Source organism: Scyliorhinus torazame, chromosome 1, assembly GCF_047496885.1.
Source record: "Scyliorhinus torazame isolate Kashiwa2021f chromosome 1, sScyTor2.1, whole genome shotgun sequence".
Classification (NCBI taxonomy): domain Eukaryota; kingdom Metazoa; phylum Chordata; class Chondrichthyes; order Carcharhiniformes; family Scyliorhinidae; genus Scyliorhinus; species Scyliorhinus torazame.
In genome coordinates this window covers 108327581-108353208 of record NC_092707.1, presented here as the reverse complement: position 1 = coordinate 108353208, position 25628 = coordinate 108327581, and the positions used below count along the sequence as shown (strand labels likewise).

Sequence of the window (25628 nt, the reverse complement as noted above, 5' to 3'; positions counted from 1 at the left end):
TTAAAATGTCACCTAAAATATATATTTTTTAAATGACACAAGAACTTATTAAATCAAAAATAGAAGCCAAGCCCAAGAAGATATTAGGAGTGATGACCAAAATCTTACGAATAGCATCTCAACTTCTGGTTAGGCACATAACAGCCTTCTGGTCTCAACATCAACTTCAGATGATTAGCTCTACCCTACCTCGACCCCTTTGTTTTCATTCCATTTCATTTTAACAGTCGTTTAACCTTTTATTTCTCCCCCTATCTTTCCCCCCTTTGCTTCTCCTTTCTTCTACATCTGTCACAGTTTACCCTCTGATTTTAGTTTCTCTTCTGTGTGGCCTTTCACACCTTTTATTCTCTCTGGGGACTGCCATTAGCACCCTTTGCCCTTGGTTTCTGTGGCTATTAGCACTTTATTCCCTTGGTTTCTGTGGCTATGACTCATCACTCATTCCCTCACCCCACAGTATAAATATCTCCCATTTTCTCTGCCTTTTAGCTTTGACAAAGGGTCATCTGGTCATCGAAACGTTGGCTCTTTTCTCTCCCCACAGATGCTGCCAGACCTGCTGAGTTTTTCCAGCATTTTCTCTTTTGGTTTCAGATTCCAGCATCCGCAGTAATTTGCTTTTATCTTAGGAATATAGGAACAGGAACTCCTCGAATCTGTCCCGCCATTCAATGAGATCATGGCTGATCTGTGACCTAACTCCATATACCTACCTTTGGTTTATATCCTTTAATATTTTTGCTCAATAATACCATCAACTCTGAATACTTCCAGCTGCAAAGAGGCACACGGCAGGGATGCCCGTTGTCCCTGCTCCTGTTTGCACTATCAATCGAACCCTTGGCAATAGCCCTGCGGGATGCAACAAACTGGAATGACATCCAAAGAGGATATCGAAAGCACAGAGTTTCACTCTATGCAGATGACATGCTCCTGTACGTCTCAAAGCTACAGGAAGGACTGAAAGCAATCATGCAGATCCTGAAAGAGTTCGGAACCTTCTCAGGTTACAAACCTAACCTGGGCAAAAGTGAGGCATTCCCAGTGAACCCAAATGGGGGAGGGACTGATCTGGATGGGCTCCCATTCAAAATAGCCCAAAACGGACTCCGATACCTGGGATCTGAATAGCCAGAGACTGGACACAGATCCACAAGTGGAGCCTGACCAGCCTGGTGGAGGAAGTCAAAAAGGACCTACAGAGGTGGGGCGCACCCCCACACTCCCTGGCGGGGAGAGTGTAGACGATCAAAATGAACGTGCTGCCGAGGTTCCTCTTCCTGTTCAGATCCATACCGATCTTCACCCCCAAGGCCTTCTTCCAAAATGTAGACAGCTTAATTATGGCATTTGTGTGTGTGTGTGTGGGGGGGGGGGGGGGTGCAGTAAGAATCCAAGAGTCCCCAAACCAACACTGCAAAGGAGGAAAATTAAGGGCGGCCTGGCACTGCCAAACCTACAATATTACCACTGGCAGCCAGCAACATTGGAAAGAGTGAGGGAATGAGTGAATGAACCCAACTCGGAGTGGGTGCAGATGGAGGAGGCCTCCTGCAAGGGAATGACCCTCCAGGCCATAGCCACGGCAGCACCCCCAGCCCCCTCGACAAAATACACATCTAGCCCAGTTGTGGCAGCCACAGTGAAAATGTGGGGCCAACTAAGACAGCACTTTGGGCTGATCAAGATGTCCCCCATGGCCCCCATCTGTGGTAACCACAAATTCCCGCCAGCCATGCTAGATGCAACCTTTGAGTGGAGACAGAACGGGGGAACGCTGACAATTAGGGACTTCTACATAGGAAACAGACTAGCGACACTGACTGAACTGACGGAGGAGTGGGAACTACCAACAAGACAGGAGATGAGGCACCTACAAATAAAACACTTCCTCCACAAAGAGACAGTAGGATACCCCTGGGCCCTGAAAAACAACCTAATTGGAGGACCTGATGAACACAGACAGTAGGGAAGGGGGACTCTGTGGGAAAATATATGGACAGCTACTGGACAGAGCCCGAACACCACTGGACAAGACTAGACGGAAATGGGAGGATAAACTGGGGACAGAAGTGGGGTGGGGACACTGGAACGAAGCACTGAGCAGGGCCAACTCCTCCTGCGCAAGGTTCAGCCTCATGCAGCTCCAGGTGGGGCACAGAGCACACCTGGCCAGAACCCAAATGAACAGGTTCTTCCCGGAGGTGGAGGACAAATGTGAACGGTGCCAGACGGGCCCGGCCAACCAAACCCACATGCTGTGGGCTTGACCCAAACTTGCTGGGTTGTGGACAGCTTTCTCCGAGGCAATGTCCAAGGTTGTGGGGTGAGGGTGAATCCATGTCCAAATGTGGCAACTTCGGAGTATCAGAGCAGCCAGAGCTCCACATGGGGAAGAGGGCCGATGCCCTAGCTTTCACTTCCCTAATCGCGCGCCGGAGAATCCTGCTCAGCTGGCGATCAGCAGCACCACCCACGGCTGCAGACTGGCTCGCTGACCTACTGGAATTTCTCCACCTGGAGAAGATCAAATACGCCATCCGAGGGTCGGATGAAGGCTTCCTTATTGCATGGGGGCAATTTGTCGGCCTGTTTCAAAACCTGTTCGAGGCCAACAGGGATGGTATGCCAAATCAGACGGCAACAGTTTGTAAATAGAAAAACGCAAGAAAAAGCTGTTTTTGTATTGTATAATAAAGGATATCAAACGGCAATGTACATAATGTTGGAAATGCCAATAAAAAGATTTTAAAAATATATATATATTTTTGCACAACAATAATCTATCTCAGATTTAAAATTAACAGCTGTTCTAGCTTCAAATGCTGTTTCAGAGTAAGAGTTCCAACCTTCGACCACCCTTTGCGGGAAGAAGTTCTTCCTAACATTTCTCCTGAACAGTTTGGCCCTAATTTTGAAAACAATGCTCCCTAGTTTTAGCATCTCCAACCAGTGGAAATACTTTATCTTTATCTGCCCTGTCTTTCCCTGTTAACATTTTGAATACTTCAATCAGATCACCCCCCTTAACCTTCTAAGTTCTAGCGAAAACAGATCTATTTTGAGTATTCTCTTTTCGTAACTCAAGCCCTGTAAACCAGGTATAATTTTTGTAAACCTACGTTGCACCCCCCTCCAGGGCCAAAACATCCTTCCTTTTTCAAGGCTTCAAGGAAAGTTTTAAAGGAAAGCAGAGTGGTTTTATGAAGGAATTCCAGGCAGTATTGGGGCCTCCGGTGGATAAATCCACAGCTGCCAATGGATGGGGTGAAGAGAGTCCTAGGTGCACAAAGGGCCAGATTGAGTGGGGCACAGAGTTCCGTGAAACAAAGCGTCGGGCTGGAGGAGGTGAAGGAGTTAGTGAGAGGCAAGATCATGCACAAATTTAAACAGGAGCAGTTAAATACTGTTTTGGATCAATTCCAAAAGCTTCTTAAAAATCCATCTTATTGAAACATCATCTGATTAATCAAATACACATTTCAACTGGCTCACAGGGGTCCTGAACAATAAACTTCTTCATGCTTCGTGTGTTTGCTGTAGTTATTACCTGGATTGGCATCATTTGCAAATAAACTTGGCGCTTCAGCTCTTGTCAGTTAGTGCCTCAGAGAGAGCCAATTCTAATAAACTCTGAGACCAAGAATAAAAGTGGGAAGTAATGAAGTCACTTTTGAAGAAGCTACAATTGGGATTTATTTCCAGATAAATCGAAACCAGTGTGCTTCTGTTATTAAATAGAGAGGCAGATTGTCTAGATTTAGATCGTGTAAATTAACCAGGCCGTCAGAGACACCCCACTTCTGTCTCTGAGATGAATGGCCTCTTCGACTGTTGAAAATTTTCAAATGATTGTAAATATGGCTAAAAACTGAATACTTGAAATATTTAAGATAAAACTGGAGAAACCCCTCCAGTGCTGATTGTAAAACTGCAGAAACCCCTCCAGTGCTGATTGTAAAACTGCAGAAACCCCTCCAATGCTGATTGTAAAACTGCAGAAACCCCTCCAGTGCTGATTGTAAAACTGCAGAAACTCCTCCAGTGCTGATTGTAAAACTGCAGAAACTCCTCCAGTGCTGATTGTAAAACTGCAGAAACCCCTCCAGTGCTGATTGTAAAACTGCAGAAACCCCTCCAGTGCTGATTATAAAACTGCAGAAACCCCTCCAGTGCTGATTGTAAAACTGCAGAAACCCCTCCAGTGCTGATTATAAAACTGCAGAAACCCCTCCAGTGCTGATTGTAAAACTGCAGAAACCCCTCCAGTGCTGATTGTAAAACTGCAGAAACCCCTCCAGTGCTGATTATAAAACTGCAGAAACTCCTCCAGTGCTGATTGTAAAACTGCAGAAACCCCTCCAGTGCTGATTATAAAACTGCAGAAACCCCTCCAGTGCTGATTATAAAACTGCAGAAACTCCTCCAGTGCTGATTGTAAAACTGCAGAAACCCCTCCAGTGCTGATTATAAAACTGCAGAAACCCCTCCAGTGCTGATTATAAAACTGCAGAAACTCCTCCAGTGCTGATTGTAAAACTGCAGAAACCCCTCCAGTGCTGATTATAAAACTGCAGAAACCCCTCCAGTGCTGATTATAAAACTGCAGAAACTCCTCCAGTGCTGATTATAAAACTGCAGAAACCCCTCCAGTGCTGATTATAAAACTGCAGAAACCCCTCCAGTGCTGATTATAAAACTGCAGAAACTCCTCCAGTGCTGATTGTAAAACTGCAGAAACCCCTCCAGTGCTGATTATAAAACTGCAGAAACCCCTCCATTGCTGATTGTAAAACTGCAGAAACCCCTCCAGTGTTGATTGTAAAACTGCACAAACCCCTCCAGTGCTGATTATAAAACTGCAGAAACCCCACCAGTGCTGATTGTAAAACTGCAGAAACCCCTCCAGTGCTGATTGTAAAACTGCAGAAACCCCTCCAGTGCTGATTGTAAAACTGCAGAAACCCCTCCAGTGCTGATTATAAAACTGCAGAAACCCCTCCAGTGCTGATTGTAAAACTGCAGAAACCCCTCCAGTGCTGATTGTAAAACTGCAGAAACCACTCCAGTGCTGATTATAAAACTGCAGAAACCCCTCCAGTGCTGATTATAAAACTGCAGAAACCCCTCCAGTGCTGATTGTAAAACTGCAGAAACCCCTCCAGTGCTGATTATAAAACTGCAGAAACCCCTCCAGTGCTGATTGTAAAACTGCAGAAACCCCTCCAGTGCTGATTATTAAACTGCAGAAACCCCTCCAGTGCTGATTGTAAAACTGCAGAAACCCCTCCAGTGCTGATTATAAAACTGCAGAAACCCCTCCAGTGCTGATTGTAAAACTGCAGAAACCCCTCCAGTGCTGATTATAAAACTGCAGAAACTCCTCCAGTGCTGATTGTAAAACTGCAGAAACCCCTCCAGTGCTGATTGTAAAACTGCAGAAACCCCTCCAGTGCTGATTATAAAACTGCAGAAACCCCTCCAGTGCTGATTGTAAAACTGCAGAAACCCCTCCAGTGCTGATTATAAAACTGCAGAAACTCCTCCAGTGCTGATTGTAAAACTGCAGAAACCCCTCCAGTGCTGATTGTAAGACTGCACAAACCCCTCCAGTGCTGATTATAAAACTGCAGAAACCCCTCCAGTGCTGATTATAAAACTGCAGAAACCCCTCCAGTGCTGATTGTAAAACTGCAGAAACCCCTCCAGTGCTGATTGTAAAACTGCAGAAACCCCTCCAGTGCTGATTATAAAACTGCAGAAACCCCTCCAGTGCTGATTGTAAAACTGCAGAAACCCCTCCAGTGCTGATTGTAAAACTGCAGAAACCCCTCCAGTGCTGATTATAAAACTGCAGAAACCCCTCCAGTGCTGATTGTAAAACTGCAGAAACCCCTCCAGTGCTGATTATAAAACTGCAGAAACCCCTCCAGTGCTGATTGTAAAACTGCAGAAACCCCTCCAGTGCTGATTATTAAACTGCAGAAACCCCTCCAGTGCTGATTGTAAAACTGCAGAAACCCCTCCAGTGCTGATTATAAAACTGCAGAAACCCCTCCAGTGCTGATTGTAAAACTGCAGAAACCCCTCCAGTGCTGATTATAAAACTGCAGAAACTCCTCCAGTGCTGATTGTAAAACTGCAGAAACCCCTCCAGTGCTGATTGTAAAACTGCAGAAACCCCTCCAGTGCTGATTATAAAACTGCAGAAACCCCTCCAGTGCTGATTGTAAAACTGCAGAAACCCCTCCAGTGCTGATTATAAAACTGCAGAAACTCCTCCAGTGCTGATTGTAAAACTGCAGAAACCCCTCCAGTGCTGATTGTAAGACTGCACAAACCCCTCCAGTGCTGATTATAAAACTGCAGAAACCCCTCCAGTGCTGATTGTAAAACTGCAGAAACCCCTCCAGTGCTGATTGTAAAACTGCAGAAACCCCTCCAGTGCTGATTATAAAACTGCAGAAACCCCTCCAGTGCTGATTGTAAAACTGCAGAAACCCCTCCAGTGCTGATTGTAAAACTGCAGAAACCCCTCCAGTGCTGATTATAAAACTGCAGAAACCCCTCCAGTGCTGATTGTAAAACTGCAGAAACCCCTCCAGTGCTGATTGTAAAACTGCAGAAACCCCTCCAGTGCTGATTGTAAAACTGCAGAAACCCCTCCAGTGCTGATTGTAAAACTGCAGAAACTCCTCCAGTGCTGATTGTAAAACTGCAGAAACCCCTCCAGCGCTGATTGTAAAACTGCAGAAACCCATCCAGTGCTGATTGTAAAACTGCAGAAACCCCTCCAGTGCTGATTGTAAAACTGCAGAAACCCCTCCAGTGCTGATTGTAAAACTGCACAAACCCCTCCAGTGCTGATTGTAAAACTGCAGAAACCCCTCCAGTGCTGATTATAAAACTGCAGAAACCCCTCCAGTGCTGATTGTAAAACTGCAGAAACCCCTCCAGTGCTGATTGTAAAACTGCAGAAACCCCTCCAGTGCTGATTGTAAAACTGCAGAAACCCCTCCAGTGCTGATTGTAAAACTGCAAAAACCCCTCCAGTGCTGATTGTAACACTGCAGAAACCCCTCCAGTGCTGATTGTAAAACTGCAGAAACCCCTCCAGTGCTGATTGTAAAACTGCAGAAACCCCTCCAGTGCTGATTGTAAAACTGCAGAAACCCCTCCAGTGCTGATTGTAAAACTGCAGAAACCCCTCCAGTGCTGATTGTAAAACTGCAGAAACCCCTCCAGTGCTGATTGTAAAACTGCAGAAACCCCTCCAGTGCTGATTGTCAAACTGCAGAAACCCCTCCAGTGCTGATTGTAAAACTGCAGAAACCCCTCCAGTGCTGATTGTAACACTGCAGAAACCCCTCCAGTGCTGATTGTAAAACTGCAGAAACCCCTCCAGTGCTGATTGTAAAACTGCAGAAACCCCTCCAGTGCTGATTGTCAAACTGCAGAAACCCCTCCAGTGCTGATTGTAAAACTGCAGAAACCCCTCCAGTGCTGATTGTAAAACTGCAGAAACCCCTCCAGTGCTGATTATAAACTGCAGAAACCCCTCCAGTGCTGATTGTAAAACTGCAGAAACCCCTCCAGTGCTGATTGTAAAACTGCAGAAACCCCTCCAGTGCTGATTGTAAAACTGCAGAAACCCCTCCAGTGCTGATTGTAAAACTGCAGAAACCCTTCCAGTGCTGATTGTAACACTGCAGAAACCCCTCCAGTGCTGATTGTCAAACTGCAGAAACCCCTCCAGTGCTGATTGTAAAACTGCAGAAACCCCTCCAGTGCTGATTATAAAACTGCAGAAACCCCTCCAGTGCTGATTGTAACACTGCAGAAACCCCTCCAGTGCTGATTGTCAAACTGCAGAAACCCCTCCAGTGCTGATTGTAAAACTGCAGAAACCCCTCCAGTGCTGATTGTAAAACTGCAGAAACCCCTCCAGTGCTGATTATAAAACTGCAGAAACCCCTCCAGTGCTGATTGTAAAACTGCAGAAACCCCTCCAGTGCTGATTGTAACACTGCAGAAACCCCTCCAGTGCTGATTGTAAAACTGCAGAAACCCCTCCAGTGCTGATTGTAAAACTGCAGAAACCCCTCCAGTGCTGATTATAAAACTGCAGAAACCCCTCCAGTGCTGATTGTAAAACTGCAGAAACCCCTCCAGTGCTGATTGTAACACTGCAGAAACCCCTCCAGTGCTGATTGTAAAACTGCAGAAACCCCTCCAGTGCTGATTGTAAAACTGCAGAAACCCCTCCAGTGCTGATTGTAAAACTGCAGAAACCCCTCCAGTGCTGATTGTAAAACTGCAGAAACCCCTCCAGTGCTGATTGTAAAACTGCAGAAACCCCTCCAGTGCTGATTGTAAAACTGCAAAAACCCCTCCAGTGCTGATTGTAAAACTGCAGAAACCCCTCCAGTGCTGATTGTAAAACTGCAGAAACCCCTCCAGTGCTGATTGTAAAACTGCAGAAACCCCTCCAGTGCTGATTGTAAAACTGCAGAAACCCCTCCAGTGCTGATTGTAAAACTGCAGAAACCCCTCCAGTGCTGATTGTAAAACTGCAGAAACCCCTCCAGTGCTGATTGTAAAACTGCAGAAACCCCTCCAGTGCTGATTGTAAAACTGCAGAAACCCATCCAGTAACAATGACAAATTTGTATGATTGCCAGTTGGGAGCTGAATTTTTGGGGCAGGAAATAATTCTGAAGTAACTTCTGCGCGCTCTCCTGAAGTCATAATAGATTTGATTTAAAAAAGTTTGAGAATCTTTAAGATTGTCTTTCACTGTTTCAAAATCTATTTTACCCTCACCAACTCGCCAGGCATCTTCCCAAGTGCAGGCTTGGGAAGTCAATTTCCAAAAAGGGAGTTCATTGCAGTTACATGGGAAGACTGGAGAAGCTGGGATTGTTGAAAAGAGAACGGCAGACGGGCAGCACGTTGGCGCAGTGGATAGCACTGCTGCCTCACGGCGCCGAGGTCTCAGGTTCGATCCCGGCTCTGGGTCACTGTCCATGTGGAGTTTGCACATTCTCCCCGTGTTTGCGTGGGTTTTGCCCCCACAACCCAAAGATGTGCAGGGTAGGTGGATTGGCCACACTAAATTGCCACTTAATTAGAAAAAATGAATTGGGTACTTTAAAACTAAAAAAAAGGGTAGGTGGATTGGCCACACTGAATTGCCCCTTAATTGGAAAAAGTGAATTGAATACTCTACATTTATTTTAAAAAGAAAAGAGAAGGCCAAGAGGCATATTGATAGAGGTGTTCAAAATCATGAAGGATTTGAATTAAATAAATATAGAGAAACTGTTTCCAGTGGCTGAAGGGGTGATAACGAGAGGTTACAAATTGCAGGTGATTAGCAAAAGAACAAGCGGCAACACGAGGAAGACTTTTTTTTAAAGTATTTTTATTCAGCAAATCTTTGCAGTTTTACAATTCACAATAACCCCCAACACACCAAAGAAACACCCCACCAACCCCCATCCCTCCACAGTCAACGGTAACCAATCTCGAAAGTACATGACAAACAAACCCCAACAATTGTAGAATCCATCACTCGCGCCTGCGCGCACACACACACACCCCGCCCGCCCCTTAGAGCAGATTTCACCTTTTCCAGGGTCAAAAACTCCAGCAGGTCCCCCTGCCGCACCGAGGCTGAGTGTGGAGAAGCTAATCTCCACCCCAACAAGAACCGCCTGCGAGCAATCAGCAAAGCCTACTCCTGCTTCTAATTCTTGTATTCTTGTGACATTCCCATGCAATACTAAGGGAGTGCTTCGATGTTGGAGATGCCACCTTTCAGGTGATGCATCAAGTCTCCCAGATAGACACTGATGATTCAATATTATTTTGAAGAAGAGCAAGGGAATTCTGCCCAAGGTTCTAGCCAATATTTATCCTCAACATCTCTAAAATCGATTATCATATTGTTGTTGTGGGATCTTGCTATGTGCAAACTTGCTGCCACGTTTCCTACATTACAACAGTGACTACACCTCAAAAGTTCTTTGTTAGGTGCAAAGTGCTTTGGGACGTCCTGTGGTCGTGAACAATGCTATATAAATGCAATTGTTTCTAAAGTGTGATTTCCATGGGGCAGTTTAAGGATCCCTTGAACACAATCAGAAAGTTGTTTCCAAGAGGAATCACAAGTCCCCAGAGCCATGAGGATTATTTTACTTCTCTTACTGTGGTTTTAGGAAAGTGTGGGAAGCTTTTGGCTAATTTTTGACCTCAATGCCTTCATCCCGAGAAAGGAATTCGTGACACTGGTCACCCAGCCTATCTGTTCTGCTTCACTTGCAACCCAGGTCCTGAATTTCTTCCACAATGAAACTTCCCCTGAGGGACATTGTCTGCAGTAAGCATGGGAACAAGATATTTCCGGGCCCTCGCGTACAATACTTGGCACGGGAATTAAACTTCCTACATTACAACAGCAACTGCACTTCAAACGTACTTCATTGGCTGTAAAGTGTTTTGGGACATGCTGAGGTCATGAAAAGCGGCTATATGAATGCAAGTATTACTTTTATGATTAACATGCCTTCAAGCTAATGCTCCACATCTGAGCTCTTCGATTCAAGAGTTCATGATGAGTATGTTTGGTATGTATCACTGGACCCTAACATCAAGGTGGCAAAGACAAGTTCACCTTCTCGAGACACGTATGGGCAGAGAGTGCTGGCCTAGCCAGCGATGCCCACACCCCTGAAATAATAAAAAGAACACCATCGGCCAAACGGAATGCCGATGTCCATCGTATAGTTGCTGATGAAGCTGTGAGACTCAAGACAATATCTTCTGGAAGCTGTTATTTAGAGGCCAGAATTAAATCAAAAATCTTCATCTAGACAGGATCCGGCACCCACCATAATTGGATCTCAGTGGTAAGCTGCTGCTGAAGCTTTGTCCCTGCACCACTAATTAGGCGAGTGCAGTGTGTGTTCCTGCTGTGATCAGGAGGATGGTCACAATTAACTCTCACTTTCTGGAGAGCTACCTTTCTCACAAGGCACTAATGTAGCGTTCACAGTGTCTCCTTTCCAGCTGCAGAGGGCTCAGCGCTACATTTCCCACTTATCCAACAACTGACTAGTGGCCACTTTTCTTGAGTCACATTGGGGGTCAAAGTAGGTTGAGATGAAGTTGGACCATGTGGGGGAGTCTTGGTTTGTTATATAATCTTTATTGACACTGCAATGAAGCTATTGTGAAAAGCGCCTTGTCGCCACATTCCAGCGCCTGTTCGGGGTTACAGAGGGAGAATTCAGAATGTCCAAATTACCTAACAGCACGTCTTTCAGGACTTATGGGAGGAAACCGGAGTACCCGGAGGAAACCCACGCAGACACAGGGAGAACGTGCAAACTCCACACAGACAGTAACTCAAGCCGGGAATCGAACCTGGAACCCTGGAGCTGTGAAGCAACAGTGCTAACTACTGTGCTACCGTGCTGCCCATATGAAGAGAGATTGAGAAGTTTAGGTCCATACTCTCTAGAAGAATGAGGGGAGATCAAATTCAGGTATGTAAGATGATAAAAGGTGTGGATAAAGTAGACGTGGAGCGGATGTTTCCTCTTGTGGGGCATTCTAGAACGAGAAGTCATAGTTTCAGGATAAAAGGTAGCAAATTTAAAACAAAGATGAGGAGAAACTACTTCTCCCAAAGGGTTGTGAATCTGTGGAATTTGCTACACCTGAGTGCAGTGGATGCTGGGACAGTGAGTAAATTTAAGGAGGAGTTAGACAGATTTATAATTAGCAATCCTAGAATCCTTACAGTGCGGAAGGAGGCCATTATCCCATCGGGTCTGCACCGACCCTTTCAATGAGCACTCTATCCAAGCCCACTCCCACTATTCCCATAACCCCAAAACCTACCCTGCACATCCCGAGGCACTAAGGGGCAATTTATCATGGCCAATCCCCCTAACCTGCACATCTTTGGACCTTGGGAGGAATCCAAAGCAACTGGATTAACCCATGCAGACACTGGGCGGACGTACAAACTCCACACAGACAGTGACCCAAAGCCGGAATTGAATCCGGGTCGCTGGCTCTGTGAGGCAGCAGTGCTAACCACCATTAGGTTGAAGGGTTACAGAGAACGGGCAGGACGGTGGAGATGAGACCGTGATCAGATCAGTATGATCGCATTGAATGGTGGAGCATGTTCGAGAGGCTAAATTGCATACTCTTGCAGGGTTTGTATGCTCTAAGAAAGAACGATTCTATCTAATTTCACCATCCAGCTCTTGGTCTGCAGCCCTGTAGGTAACAGCACCTCGAGCACAAATCTGGTGTTCTTGATTAAAAAGGGGATCTCCTGATTAATAAGGGAATCAGGGATTATGGAGAGAAGGCAGGAGAATGGGGATGAGGAACATATCAGCCACAATAGAATGGCTGAGCAGACTCGATGGGCCGAATGGCCAATGCTGCTCCTATATCTTATGGTTAAACGATACCTGAGCCGGCCAGGTACGTCGTACTCTAGGGACTGTTAGCCTGATTCATTCCCGTAACCTAATTGGGGTTAAATCTGTCAGTGGGGGCAGCAGGTAAGGTCAGGCAGTCCTTGTCAGATTAGCTGGGGGAGCTTACCAGTTCAAAGAGAGAACAAGCACTGTGTTTGGCTGGAGCTTGATTCGAAGACTGTTAATCATGGTGTCCAACAACTGATTCAGTTGGGTGGAGTAGACTATTCGGCCCCTCGAACCTGCCCCGCCATCAATAAGATCATGACTGACCTGTTTGATTTGGATTGCGCATTCCCATCTACCTCCAATAACCTTTGATTCACTTCCTTCGCAAGAGTCTATCTCTGCATTTAAAAATATCCAATTACCCTGCTTCCACCGCCTTCTGATGCAGAATCACACAACCCTCTTGAGGAAAGCAAAATCCTCATCTCTGTCCTAAAAGGACGATCCTTAATTTTAAAACCGTGCCCCCTAGTTCTGGAGTCACTCCAGAGTAATCTTCCATCCAGGATCTTGTATACATGCCCCTCACTCTTCTAAACTTCAGTGGTCATCATCCAGAGTGGCTCAGAAGCACCATGACTGACCGAGCTGGCCCAGGCCAAAAGGACATGACTGCCCGATCCTGCGGCAGCTGGTGGGCGAGCCAACTCCTGCTGTATTGACTTACTGTCCAGTGGGTGGCTCAAACTCCCAGATTCAAGTAAGGATCTCCAGCAAACAGCGCTGTTCCCCCAGTGTTATTAGCTGCTACCAGGATGCAGATACATGGGCCTGCAGCTCCCCTCTGTGGTGGAAGGTACTGCAGCACTCCCAGCCATCAGCAATGCCACAGAAAAGTTTGAAAAATCTGCTTGTATACAGAGCAATTCATTCTGAGGAGAGCTGCTGACAAGTAACAACTTCAAACCACAGTGTGAAGCAGCACAGAAATTCACAACCTTAACAAGCTTGAAAGAAAAATCCAGTGGTTTATTTTCTTTATAAAATGAGTGTACCCAATTCTTTTTTTTTTCCAATTAAGGGGCAATACAGCCATGGCCAATCCACCTACATTGCACATCTTTGCGTTGTGGGGGTGAGACCCACACAGACACGGGGAGAATGTGCAAACCCCACACGGGATTGAACCCGGGTCCTTGGCGCCACGAGGCAGCAGTGTGCCACCGTGCCGCCCCAAAAATCCAGTGTTGATGAGGTTACCAACTTGCCAAGAATGTGCTGGAGTCAATCGGAATTAAAGATTTATCTTCTGGGCAGAGGGGGGGAGGAATGGTGTGTTGGGGAGGGGGAGGATTGTTGCATTGGGAAGGGGGGAGGAGTGTTGCGTTGGGGAGGGGGAGGAGTGTTGCGTTGGGGATGGGGAGGAGTGTTGTGTTGGGGAGGGGAGAAGTGTTGCGTTGGGGAGGGGGAGGAGTGTTGTATTGGGGAGTGGGAGGAGTGTTGCATTAGGATGGAGGGGAGGAGTGCTGCATTGGGGAGGGGGGAGGAGTGTTGCATGAGGAGAGGGGAGAAGGAGTGTTGCATTGGGAATGGGGGAGGAGTGTTGCATTGGGTTGGGGAGGAGGAGAGTTGCATTGGGAGGGGGAGGAGTGTTGCGTTGGGGAGGTTGAAGGAGTGTTGTGTTGGGGAGGGGGAGGAGTGTTGGGGAGGGGGAGGAGTGTTGTGTTGGGGAGGGGGACAGGAATGTTGTGTTGGGGAGGGGGAGGAGTGTTGTGTTGGGGAGGGGGAGGAGTGTTGCGTTGGGGAGGGGGAGGAGTGTTTTGGGGAGGGGGGAAGGAGTGTTGTGTTGGGGAGGGGGAAGGAGTGTTGTGTTGGGAAGTGGGGGAGGAGTTGTGTTGGGGAGTGGGGGAGGAGTGTTGTGTTGGGGAAGAGGGGGAGGAGTGTTGTGTTGGGGAGTGGGGAGGAGGAGTGTTCTGTTGGGGAGTGGGGGAGGAGGAGTGTTGGGGAGGGGGAGGAGTGTGGTATTGGGAGGGGGAGGGGTGTTGGGGTGGGGGGGAGGAGGAGTGTTGCGTTGGGGAGAGGGAGGAGTGTGGTGTTGGGGAGAGGGGGAGGAGTGTTGCGATGGGGAGGGGCAGGAGTGTTTCGTTGGGGAGGGGGAGGAGTGTGGTGTTGGGGAGGGGGAGGAGGAGTGTTGTGTTGGGATGGGGAGGTGTGTGGTGTTGGGGAGGGTGGCAGGAGTGTTTCGTTGGGGAGGGGGAGGAGTGTGGTGTTGGGGAGGGGGAGGAGGAGTGTTGTGTTGGGTAGGGGGAGGAGTGTGGTTTTGGGGAGGGGGAGGGGTGTTGGGGTGGGGGGGAGGAGTGTTGCGTTGGGGAGGGGTGTTGCGTTGGGGAGGGGAGGAGGCGTGTTGCGTAGGGGAGGGGGAGGAGTGTTGTGTTGGGGAGGGGAGGAGGAGTGTTGCGATGGGGAGGGGGAAGAGTGTGGTGTTGGGGAGAGGGGGAGGAGTGTTGTGTTGGGGAGGGGGAGGATGAATGTTATGTTGGGGAGGGGGAGGAGGAATGTTGTGTGGGGGTGGAGGAGGAGCGTTGTGTTGGGGAGGGGGAGGAGGAGTGTTGCGTTGGGGAGGGAGGAGGAGTGTTGTGTTGGGGAGGGAGGAGGAGTGTTGTGTTGGGGAGGGGGAGGAGGAGTGTTGCGTTGGGGAGGGAGGAGGAGTGTTGCGTTGGGGAGGGAGGAGGTGTGTTGCATTGGGGAGGGGAGGAGGAGTGTTGTGCTGGGGAGGGAGTGGGGAGGAGGAGTGTTGCGTTGGGGAGGGGGAGGGGGAGGAGTGTTGCATTGGGGAGGGGGAGGAGTGTTGTGTTGGGGAGGGGGAGGAGTGTTGCATTAGGATGGGGGAGGAGTGCTGCATTGGGGAGGGGGGAGGAGGAGTGTTGCATTGGGAATTGGGAGGAGTGTTGCATTGGGTTGGGGAGGAGGAGTGTTGCGTTGGGGAGAGGGAGGTGTGTTGCATTGGGGAGGGAGAGGATGAGTGTTGCGTTGGGGAGGGGGAGGAGTGTTGAGTTGGGGAGGGGGAAGGAGTGTTGTGTTGGGGAGGGGGAGGAGTGTTGCGTTGGGGAGGGGGAAGGAGTGTTGTGTTGGGGAGGGGGAGGAGTGTTGCGTTGGGGAGGGGGAAGGAGTGTTGTGTTGGGGAGGGGGAGGAGTGTTGCGTTGGGGAGGGGGAGGAGTGTTGTGTTGGGGAGGGGGACAGGTGTGTTGTGTTGGGGAGGGGGAGGAGTGTTGTGTTGGGGAGTGGGGAAAGAGTGTTGTGTTGGGGAGGGGAGGAGTGTTGTGTTAGGGAGGGAGAGGAGTGTTGTGTTGGGGAGTGGTTGAGGAGGAGTGTGGTGTAGGGGAGGGGAGGAGTGTGGTATTGGGGAGGGGGAGGGGTGTGTGGGTGGGGGAGGAGGAGTGTTGCGTTGGGAGGGGAGGGGTGTTGCGTTGGGAGGGGTGGAGGAGTGTTGCGAGGGGAGGGGAGGAGTGTTGTATTGGGGAGTGGGAGGAGTGTTGCATTAGGATGGGGGGGAGGAGTGCTGCATTGGGGAGGGGGAGGAGTGTTGCGTGAGGAGAGGGGAGAAGGAGTGTTGCATTGGGAATGGGGAGGAGTGTTGCATTGGGTTGGGAGGAGGAGTGTTGCGTTGGGAGGGAGAGGAGGAGTGTTGCGTTGGGAGGGGGAGGAGTGTTGCGTTGGGGAGGGGGAGGAGTGTTGCGTTGGGGAGGTTGAAGGAGTGTTGTGTTGGGGAGGGGGAGGAGTGTTGGGGAGGGGGAGGAGTGTTGTGTTGTGGAGGGGGACAGGAATGTTGTGTTGGGGAGGGGGAGGAGTGTTGTGTTGGGGAGGGGGAGGAGTGTTGCGTTGGGGAGGGGGAGGAGTGTTTTGGGGAGGGGGGAAGGAGTGTTGTGTTGGGGAAGGGGGAGGAGTGTTGGGGAAGGGGGGAGGAGTGTTGTGTTGAGGAGTGGGGGAAGAGGAGTGTTGTGTTGGGGAGTGGGGGAGGAGGAGTGTTGGGGAGGGGGAGGAGTGTGGTATTGGGAGGGGGAGGGGTGTTGGGGTGGGGGGTGAGGAGGAGTGTTGCGTTGGGGAGGGGGAGGAGTGTGGTGTTGGGGAGAGGGGAGGAGTGTTGTGATGGGGAGGGGCAGGAGTGTTTCGTTGGGGAGGGGGAGGAGTGTGGTGTTGGGGAGGGGGAGGAGGAGTGTTGTGTGGGTAGGGGGAGGAGTGTGGTTTTGGGTAGGGGGAGGGGTGTTGGGGTGGGGGGAGGAGGAGTGTTGTGTTGGGGAGGGGTGTTGCGTTGGGGAGGGGAGGAGGCGTGTTGTGTAGGGGAGGGGAGGAGTGTTGTGTTGGGGAGTGGAGGAGGAGTGTTGCGATGGGGAGGGGGAGGAGTGTGGTGTTGGGGAGAGGGGGAGGAGTGTTGCGATGGGGAGGGGCAGGAGTGTTTCGTTGGGGAGGGGAGGTGTGTGGTGTTGGGGAGGGGGAGGAGGAGTGTTGTGTTGGGGAGGGGAGGAGTGTTGTGTTGGGAGGGGGAGGAGGAATGTTGTGTTGGGGAGGGGGAGGAGGAATGTTGTGTGGGGGGGAGGAGGAGCGTTGTGTTGGGGAGGGGGAGGAGGAGCGTTGCGTTGGGGAGGGAGGAGGAGTGTTGTGTTAGGGAGGGAGAGGAGTGTTGTGTTGGGGAGTGGGCGAGGAGGAGTGTGGTGTAGGGGAGGGGGAGGAGTGTGGTATTGGGGAGGGGGAGGGGTGTGTGGGTGGGGGAGGAGGAGTGTTGCGTTGGGAGGGGAGGGGTGTTGCGTTGGGAGGGGTAGAGGAGTGTTGCGAGGGGAGGGGAGGAGTGTTGTGTTGGGGAGGGGGAGGAGTGTGGTGTTGGGGAGGGGGAGGAGTGTTGCGATGGGGAGGGGGAGGAGTGGTGTTGCGGAGGGGGAGGAGTGTGGTGTTGGGGAGGGGGAGGAGGAGTGTTGTGTTGGGGAGGGGGAGGAGGAGTGTTGCATTGGGGAGGGAGGAGGAGCGTTGTGTTGGGATGGGGAGGTGTGTGGTGTTGGGGAGGGTGGCAGGAGTGTTTCGTTGGGGAGGGGGAGGAGTGTGGTGTTGGGGAGGGGAGGAGGAGTGTTGTGTTGGCGCCGAAAAGTCTGGTTTTGCTCTATGTGTCTAAATGTTGCTCACTGTTCCCGGGGATTGCTCATTAGTATGCAGATGGCTGGTGTTTTGTTATGCTGATGGTTGCTGGTATCGATCTTGCCTGGCCTTTCCAGAGGTAAATACACAGTCAACCTGCAGCTGCTCATTTTTGTCCTGTTGGCTGACTTTCCCATCAGCCTTTGCCGTTCGCTATTTTAAATCGGGAGTTAGCCATTTTAAGTGGCTACATTCCCTCCTTGTGATCCTAACGCGAAGCGTGAAGGATCACATAACTATGTTGCTTTCCATTCCCTTACCTGGGGGTGGGACACTTCCTTCATGGCCCCATTTCTTTATTTACAGTAAACGCAAGTGAATGCACTTTATTATAGATTGCGGGGGTCGGGGGTCTGGTCGTATCCGAACATAGGGGATCTGATCCTATATACCGGGGTTCGAGCGCGGTAGGCTCTCCTTCTCCATTTCCGTAGACGCATAGTCTGCACTATGCAGCAGAGTATCGCCAATGCCAGTAATGTTTCTATTACATAGCACAGAGAGTACCAGGTTATAAACCTGGCACACCAAGATGATGTGGTGTGGCTGGTGACTGGGCTCTGGGTACTGCGGGGGAGTGAAACATTAACGGCTGGGGGGCTTGAAGTCATGGGGTTCGCATTCACGCACAACCAAATGTCCATAAATATGATGCTGATCCATGTGAAGGAAGTCCTCATGGCTTTTCTCTTTCCTTTTCTTTCTTCTCTTCTCCGGTCCTGGAGCTTCTGGAGTTCTGTGGAAACAAGCATAGTGTCTGTAACTATCTTTGTTTAATATCTTGTACGATAGTGTGTCTGTCCTGTAGTGCCAATTACTCCCTTTATAATTGGTCACTATGTGTGACTCCCTCATTTTTTAGGGAAAATAGAATTTTAGGACAAGACACACTTCCCAATACTGAACCAGTGCGAGCCATCTCGCAGACTGCGCAATTTACCATCCAAATGTTTCAGGATGTAAATAGCATGCGGTTGGCAACCTAAAGGTTACCTAAAACAAAACAAAACTTTTTGAACAAAAAGTGCCAAAATGAGGTGCGTATGGGCCGCGACGGGTAAGAGTTGGATGGAGTCCCCGGGTAGGACGGCTACCAATGCCGTGTCTCTCCTACCCGAGCGTAGTTGACCAGAGGGGAGATTCCCAGGCAGGGCGGGTCCCAAGTCGTTTCTCCACTGCCTGAGCAACCGACAAGAACGAGCAAGAAATGTAGTCAGCATGGTGGGGCTGCCGTAGTGGTTCTATCCTTCGAACCAGAAGGGCAGTTATGAGCGGGCGTCTGGTTCCTTAACCAGTCTCTGCAGACAAGCTCTCATAGGTTTCTGCTGAACTAGCGTCTGGCAATGGTGAGTCTCTGTAGGCAAGTCCTCAGAGGTTTCGGCCGAATAGGCGTGCGGCAGTGAGAAAATAAAATTCTCCTGTCGGACATACAACATTTAACAAACTTACAAACAACATAAACATTCTGCAGGTTCCATCAGAAAGGACAACACTTCTCCCAATCGGGTCCTTTTAAAACATAATCTGGACACCTCAGTTCTCGGTTGCGAACAGGGTCGCAAAGGGGTTCTCGGTTTGGGAGTCAGACCCAAGGTCGCCCTCTTCTCCCGGGTGCCAAACACTTGAGTGTATCAGGGTTGAAAGGGCTGCATGGAACGAGTTATCTCGGTGCCAATAGTTGGTGTCTAGCTGTGTGGGGACAAAATCGGGGTCGTCAGTGTGGTTCGGTGGTCGGTGGTGGGGTTTGTTCAGGAAAGTGATCATGAAGGGATCACTCGGATCGTAGTCGGATTCGCTGGGTGTGGGTCCTGTTGCATGGGGATAGTAGGGAGGCGTGCTGTGGCTGTCGTCCGAGTCACAGTCGCTGTCTCTGCTGCTGCAGTCTGTGGGCGTTCCGGGGTGGAGTGTATATTTCGGGGGTGGAGTCGAGGTCGGGTCCGTGGCTGGGCTGGACATGTTGGGGGATGGTAGGGTTACGTTGACTGTGGGTGGGGTGTGGTGTGCTGCGTCGAGCATGACGTGGTGTGCATGGTTCGACTGTGTTCCATATGCCTTCAGCTGGTTTATATGAAACCACGCAGTCTTACCGTTGGGGTACTTTATTTTACATACAGAAGGGCTTACTTTATCCGCAATGGAGTACGGACCCGAGTATTTTGGTGACAGAAATGTGCTGGGGTTATATACAGAGAGCATAACTTGCTGTCCGATACTGTACTCAGTCGCATGCACTGTCTTGTCGAAACAAGCCTTGCTCTGTTTCTTTCTGGTGCCCAATTTTACTGCGGCTGCTAGCTGAGCCGTTTTAAAATTTTCCACTAATTGTTCGACTGCTTTCTCGTGTTTGAGGGCCGTCACCTCGGGGCTAGTCAAGTCCAAACATAACAAATATTCTGTGCCTTTCATGGGGCGTCCGGCCATGAGGGTGTGTGGAGTGTAACCTGTGGAAGTAGAAATTGTGTTACGCAAAAACATCAGCGCGAAAGGGAGGACCGAGTCCCAAGTGGTGTTGTTCTGCTGGACCATTTTTCTGAGGGTGGATTTTAGGGTCCGATTCATGCGCTCCACGATACCACTCGACTGTGGGTGGTATGCTATGTGGAATTTTTGGGTGATGCCAAATATCGTGAGGACGTTCTGCATGACACGTCCCGTAAAATGGGAGCCTTGGTCGGATTCAATGCTGCGGGGGTGTCCCCATCTTGTAAAGATGTGGTGGGTCAAAATCTTGGCTGTGGTTTTTGCGCGGGCTGGGAATGCTTCCACCCATTTCGTAAATGTGTCAATTACCACAAGTACATATTTGTAGCCATTTCTGCAAGGGGGCAATGGTCCTATAAAATCAATCTGGAGGTTAGTCCAGGGGCCATTAACGGGTCGGGTGTGGCTGAGTTGAGCCTTTTTGGCATATCTGTCCGGATTATTCTGGGCACTGATAAGACAATTCTCGATGTAATGGTTTATATCTTCCTTTAAATTCGGCCACCAACAAAGCTGCTTGAGATGGGCTGTAGTGGGATCGATTCCCTGATGTCCATGATCGTCATGGAACAAACAAATCAGTTGATTCCTGTCCTGTTCAGGAACCACATAAAGGGTGTCTTTTAACACCACACCGTCATGTGTGGTCAGTGCATTTCGAAATCTCTCATAGGGTGCTGGATAGTTTCCTTTTACAATCTCCCTGAGATTGCTATCCTGCTTCTGGGCCTCCACTAGATCCTCAATCTTTGTCTGTGAGACCTGAACTGCACTCACTGGTGCTCCTTCGGGGGGTGTCCAAAAATATCCATGCCTGGAACCTGCTTTAGCCAGTGCGTCGGCTTTCACATTTCCAGGGGGGCAGGAACGATGGTGGCTGCGAACTTTGATTATCCCATAAGTACTGTTCTGGGCTCTCTGTAAAATATGACGGAGCAATGGGGCTGAGGGGAGGGGTTTTCCGTCTGCGGAAACAAATCCTCTTGCTTTCCACAGGGGCAGGAATTCCATGAGGCTGTTGCAGACATAGAGGCTGTCCGAGTATATGTCTGCTGGGCTGGGGAAGGAATCTGGGTGTTCAACTATATACGCGATGGCCACGAGCTCTGCTGCCTGCGCGCCTAAGTGGCCTGGAAGTTTTAACGATATTTCCTCAAGGGCGCGTCCTTGCGCGTCCTCGACATATATACCGCAACCTGTTATGCGCTTCCCATCCAAGACTGTGGAAGATCCATCCACATAGATCTTTATGGGCTCACACGTGTCCGTGTGCGGGGGGCTCTGGGTTGAACTACCTATCTTTCTGGGGGGTGTTTTAGCGATAAAGGGGCCTGTGTTGTGGTGTGGCGAGATAATTTCGCATTTATGTGGGGTTCCTGGGTACTGTAAGTTGTCGGCTAAAAAGGTGTGCGTCTTTGTCCTTTTGACAGTGATGTCCCGTCCCTGCAAGAGAAGGCTCCATCTTGCTGCTCTAATCTGGCTTACTGTACCGTCCTTGAGTCGTCCGTCCAGTAAAAGTTGGGTGGGGGTGTGTTCGGTGAGGATTGTGATAGGGTTCAGTCCGGTAATATGTGAAAAATACTGAACTGCCCATAAAACTGCGAGCAGGTGCCTCTCACAGGCTGAAAATCCCTGCTCCACAGCATCTAAAATTCTGGAAGCGTAAGCTACCTGGTCGTGTCGTTCCTGGAAGAGCACGGCTGAAAGGATGCGGTCTGTGGTCGCTACCTCTATGGCGTAAGGGGAAAGCGGGTCTGGAACTTGTAGTGCGGGGGCTGCTATGAGTGCCTGTTTGAAAGAGTCCACGGCATCCGTATGCTGCGGAAGCCATTCCCAGGGGGTTCCTTTCTTTAGGAGGTCTGAGAGGGGTGCTGCCTTGCTGGCGAAACCGTCAATGTGGTTTCTGCAGTAGCCAACCAGTCCTAAAAACGACCGGAGGGCTGAAACGTTCTGGGGAAAGGGCAATTTAGCGATCGAGTCAATTCTTTTATGCTCGATCTCGCGTTTACCAAGTGTGATAATTGTTCCCAAATATATCACCTTATCTTCCAAAATCTGGGCCTTTTTGGGGTTGACTTTACAACCGATTGAGTGTAAGAGTTACAGGAGTTCGGACAGAAGCTCAATGTGCTCTTCCTTGGTGTCTGTCTGCAGTAGTAGGTCGTCTACGTACTGAACCAGACGTTCGGGGCGAGAGAATTTGGCTAAATCATTTGCCAGCTGTCGGTGGAAAATGGAGGGGGAATTGTGGAAGCCTTGTGGAAGGCATGTCCACGTGTACTGCTGTGCTTTAAAGGTGAAGGCAAATTTGTACTGGTACGCCTTTGCCAATGGAATGGACCAGAATCCATTACTGACGTCCAAAACCGTAAAGAATCGGGAATTGAGTACCTGCTTGAGCATGGTCTCGGGACTTGTTGCTACTGTGGGGGCTGCTGTGGGGGTGACTTTGTTGAGTTCCCGGTTATCGATGGTCAGTCGCCATGATCCATCGGGCTTTCTCACTGGCCAAATCGGGGCATTATTAGTGGAGGCTACTGATCTAAGTACGCCCTGCTCTGATAAGCTTTCTATTACCGTGGAGATTTCTCCCTCTGCCTCTTGGGGAAATCCATATTGTTTTTGGGGTCTAGGGTCAGGTCCTGTTATTTGTACGGAGCCAGTCATCTGTCCACAGTCGTGCTTGTGGGTCGCGAATGCTGCCCTGTTCTTTTGCAGAACTGCCCTAACCTGCTTGTCCGTACTAAGCGTGGTCGGGTTGAACCAAAATTCGCCTACTGCGCTAATTTTGTTCATGTACTCTCCTATGTTGAGCGTTGCGGCAGCTCTTGCGGATTTTGCCATCTTCCAGACACACTGGTTGACTGGATCGAATGAGTGGCCTGTAAAGCCGCTGAGGGTGATAGTGGCTGTAGTGGGCCACGTGTCTTTTTGAAACATGGTGGAGGAATTTATTGTGGTGCGAGACCCTCCTGTGTCCCAGAGAAATTTGATGGGCTGTCCCTAAATTTTCGCTGCAACTACCGGTCGTCCGGACCTATCCCAAAGGGTGTCGCAGACCCAACTGGGGGAGCCTGAACACCGTCAGTCTGTTCCAGTCAAGTCCGTCTGATCTGAACGGGCGCTAACGCTATGAATGGGCTCTGTCTTTTTCTAACTCAGAGTGCCCGTCTGCTGGGCTCTCTGTGGCTTTTTAGGGGCATTGCACACTCTTGCGAAGTGTCCCAACTGTCCGCAGTTGTAACACTCCTGTGACTTGGGTGGGGGGCTGTTCTTTCCCTCATTCACCCATGCGGGGTTCTGGTGGGTTTTTACTGCCTGCATCTCTGCGCCGGCCTGCTTTTCCTCTGTATTCTTAACTGCGGGTTTACTTTGAACAGATTGCTCCCAAGCGCGGGACAATATTTTCACTACCCACTTCTCGTTATGGGCCTCCTCTGAGGGATCATAACTCGTGCAAGCTTTCTGTCCTGTTTCTGTGGCATGGGAGATAAGGGTGCGGGTCCATTTGGCCATGTTGGCTGGGGACAAATGGGCACGGTCTAAGCCTCCAAAGACTGCTGCAAAGTGGATCCACAGGCGTCCAGCAAACGCTGTGGGGTGCTCGGATTTCTTTTGCCTACATTTGTTGAGGCCATCTACGGGGTCACCCCGGTTATACCCGATCGCATCCAGGATCGCGGTATGCATTTCTGCAAGGGTGCCTCCTCCTACATTCTGTGGGTCGGGAAGGGCTGCTGCTACTGACGGATCAAAACTTAAAACTGTGAGCTTTACATGCTCTCGCTCATCCAGGCCGTACATGGTCGCCTGATGTTTTACAGTGGCAAAGAAATGGTGGGGGTCTGAGGTGGGGAGGAACGGTGTGATCACACGCGTCCCGTAATTGGGTCACTGTTTCAAACATTACCCGCTTCCCCACTAGTATAGCCACCCCCCTGTTTTTCGCATCTAGCCCCGAATGAAACACCTGCCCCACCCATCCTTTGCGTAGTCTAACCTGGTCTAGCAGTTTCAAATGCGTCTCCTGTAACATAACCACATCTGCCTTAAGTTTCTTAAGGTGTGCGAGTACCCGTGCCCTCTTTATCGGCCCGTTCAGCCCTCTCACATTCCACGTGATCAGCCGGGTTGGGGGGCTCTTTACCCCCCCCCCTTGTCGATTAGCCATCCCCTTTTATCCAGCTCCTCACCCGGTTCCCACGCAGCTGTGTCCCCCCCAGGCGGTGCCCTCCCGCCCCGCCCACCCCACCCCATACCAGCTCCCCCTTCTCCCCAGCAGCAGCAACCCAGTAAATCCCCCCTCCCACCCCCCCCCCGCTAGATCCCCCACTAGCGTAGTTACACCCCCCGTGTTGCTCCCAGAAGTCAGCAAACTCTGGCCGACCTCGGCTTCCCCCCGTGACCTCGGCTCGCACCGTGCGACGCCCCCTCCTTCCTGCTTCCCTATTCCCGCCATAATTATCATAGCGCGGGAACAAAGCCCGCGCTTCCCTTTTGGCCCCGCCCCCAATGGCCAACGCCCCCAGCTCCTCCACCTCCCTTCCTCCCTCCCCCACAACCTGTGGAAGAGAGAAAAGTTACCGGGTCGCAGGATTAACAACATAAAAATCATCTCTCCCCCCTTTTTTCCCCTCTTCGCCCCCCCATATTCGCCCCACCACTTTGTCTCAAACGTTCTTTTTTAATAACCCGCTTATTCCAATTTCTCTTCAACAATAAATGTCCACGCCTCATCCGCCGTTTCAAAGTAGTGGTGCTTCCCTTGATATGTGACCCACAGTCTTGCCGGCTGCAGCATTCCAAATTTAATCTTCTTTTTATGAAGCACCGCCTTGGCCCGATTAAAGCTCGCCCTCCTTCTCGCCACCTCCGCACTCCAGTCTTGATATACGCGGATCACCACGTTCTCCCACCTACTGCTCCGAGTTTTCTTTGCCCATCTGAGGACCATCTCTCTGTCCTTAAAACGGAGGAATCTCACCACTATGGCTCTGGGAATTTCTCCTGCTCTCGGTCCTCGCGCCATCACTCGGTATGCTCCCTCCACCTCCAACGGACCCGTCGGGGCCTCCGCTCCCATTAACGAGTGCAGCATCGTGCTCACATATGCCCCGACGTCCGCCCCTTCTGCACCTTCAGGAAGACCAAGAATCCTTAAATTTTCCTCCTCGCATTATTCTCCAGCACCTCCAGCCTTTCCACACATCGTTTATGGTGTGCCTCGTGCATCTCCGTCTTCACCACCAGGCCCTGTATATCGTCCTCGTTCTCGGCAGCCTTTGCCTTCACGACCCGAAGCTCCCGCTCCTGGGTCTTTTGCTCATCTTTTAGCCCTTCAATCGCCTGTAATATCGGGGCCAACAGCTCCTTCTTCATCTCCTTTTTAAGCTCTTCCACGCAGCGTTTCAAAAACTCGTGTTGTTCAGGGCCCCATATTAAACTGCCACCTTCCGACGCCATCTTGGTTTTTGCTTGCCTTCCTTGCCGCTGCTCTAAAGGATCCA

At 50.1% G+C, this 25628-nt stretch overlaps 1 protein-coding gene across 1 annotated transcript in view; it reads left to right on the top strand.

Annotated features, from left to right (window-relative positions):
* Window positions 1-25628, top strand: part of upb1 (ureidopropionase, beta) — a 286897-nt gene that overhangs the window by 212063 nt on the left and 49206 nt on the right. The window lies entirely within an intron of this gene.